We start from the raw sequence: 2,500 nt of genomic DNA on the forward strand, positions 1-2,500 counted from the left end.
TCATGAATGTGGTTTGGAACAGGTGTCGAAAAAGGTGTTTGGTGCGCTAGGGCAACCAGGTTTTCCATTAGGAATGTTTTAATTAGTTTTTGGTATAACTATGGTTATTTTTCTTTCACTCAGTTGTGTCTTCCTCAGACGAAGTCTTTTACCGTATTTTTAGAAGCAACTTATTTTCAGTTCACCTCTGGGCCTTTTTGTCCTGTTCTTGCGGTTCCAGATCGCATTCATGACAACAGCGGTCTCTTTTAGGTTTCCGATAAAGTGTTTTTAGTCAATATGCTAATATTCCTAAGTAATTAAAGATAACACCTGTGTTGCAGTAATTGTCCTGTTCTGCCTGGAACACGTGTTCCAGATAAATTTATGGAAAAGGCGGCGCTTACGCTCGTCCTTTCTTTCTTTTGTCTATTGTTTGACTCTGTTATGTAATAATCGTAAATCACCATTTTCTCCGTAAATTTGCTGTTTAACTTAATTCTAGATATTGTAACTAGTTTCTTGTAATTTTTGTAACTTGTCGTATTCCGTTCGTGCTAGTCTGGTGTTGACAAACTTGTAAGGTCTCGTCGAGACAAACTCCTTTCTTTGTTGTGGAAAAAGTATGTTAATGTGCTGACGCGCAGGCGTAGTGCGTCTTTCGCGCGTCATTTTGACGTGTGATTGGCACTTGATTGTTCAGTCGAATCAGCAACAAAAAGAGCTGTATTTCTAACAAATTAGAGAGTTTTAGCTAGGACTAGTCGAAGAACGACCCGAGAAGACCAATAAAGCTAAGAGACAATCAGAGTGTTGAGGAGTCTTTACTTCCCCCGAAAGATTTTCCTTCAGCAATATACAGCCACCCTTCTTCGCTCACAGTTAACCCGAGGGCCGGTAGGCGAGAAGGAAGTTGTCCCTCGGGATGGTGGGATCTTGGTCAGCAATGAAAAATTCTTGAGCTAATGACAAAAAATCTCTGGGGTTCAAATGAAGATTCTCTGAAAATTAAATTATTTGAATTTGAACAAATTCTCCCAAGTCTGTTATGTTACTTTTGCTACTTTCTGTTGTTTGGGTAAAGTTTTAACGATAGTTAAGAATTAATTTTACATTCGTAGGCCCGGCTGCGTACTGGCTCAGTTGTTCTTTCCATCAAAAAGTTTATTTCAACCGTTCCAGTTTCATAAAACGTTACAGTTCAACTTTGATCATACGCAATGATAATAAATGTCATTTGTCGAGTTTTGAGCCTGATATCAATGTGTCCCCGGCCATTTTGAATAACAACCACTATAATAATACTTTACTCGGATCTCCTCTTCATAACTTTAGCCCCTAAGGACAGACCTGAACGCGAGACATCTTTTAACGACAAGGAGCAGTTAGTGCGTCCAAGAAAAAAAGTCTGATCAGGCCAATAAAAGCAACAAAGGTAAGCCAATTAAAGAACCTTCGCCTGTTGGATTTTTGCGTTCTCACTATCTGCTCCTGGAACTGGCCTTCCTTTCCTCCCCACCTTTCCCCTCTTTATGATAAGTCGCTGAGCTAATTTTTTTAAATTTCCATACATTTGTCTTTAAACTTTTTTCCCGCGAACCGCGCCTAGATGTTTGTCTACCCAGCCAAATTTACAGACGAATGTGTGGAAAATTCACAAAAATAACTGAGCGTCTTCTAGCCAGGCTACATCCTTCAAACTTGGTGAATACAATCTACCTAGTATTTTAACGTTGCGATTCAGAAATGGTGGAAATTTCAATTTTGGAAGAAGGCACTTGCTATCGGATTCCCATACAAACACTGTAATTTCTGACCGCTTTGTCTGCCCATTAAGATGGCGTCGAAAACCGTGACAAGGCCTATTTTTCGGTTGATCTAGTTTCGAACGCTTCTCGCGAAATTTGGTAAAAAAAACAGAATAAAGAGCATTACAGCGCGAAAACAAGCACGGCCATCTTTTTATCGCTTTTTTTAAATGTCCTGTGTATGAATATCAATTGTGCCAAAATTGAAAAAAATCTGGATAGTGCGTCATTTTCATGGGAATTACCTTAATAACAATTGATAGATTATAGATCTTGATAGACATTCAGGTAAGATATATATTTTTTGATTTTTTTGTTTTTTGTTTTTGCATTTTAGGCGGCTTTACGAAATAGGAAAGACGGGTATTTTGTAAATTTATTTCATTTTTTCAATATTTATACAGGTGGGTATTTGGACGAATTTTTAATTTTTAATACGAAGAGCAATACGCAAGCCTGTGTCAGCCTAACCTGCGATCAGGCCCATTTTTAGCTTCGCCCATATGTTCTCTTATGTCGTCGCTCGCTAAAATTGGGCCTGACCAAAAGTCTCTCAAGAATTCCGGACGGTCGGCCAAATTTTGGCCGACCAAACTCGTGATCTGATTGGCTGTTGAAATGCCGGAAGTGAAAATGCCATCGTGATTGCGCGGAGCTCTCGCGAACTCCTCGAGACTAATCCGCCATAAGTGTACGAAAAAATTTGCTCCTTT

This window comes from Montipora foliosa, chromosome 13 (genome assembly GCF_036669935.1).
Source record: "Montipora foliosa isolate CH-2021 chromosome 13, ASM3666993v2, whole genome shotgun sequence".
Lineage (NCBI taxonomy): Eukaryota > Metazoa > Cnidaria > Anthozoa > Scleractinia > Acroporidae > Montipora > Montipora foliosa.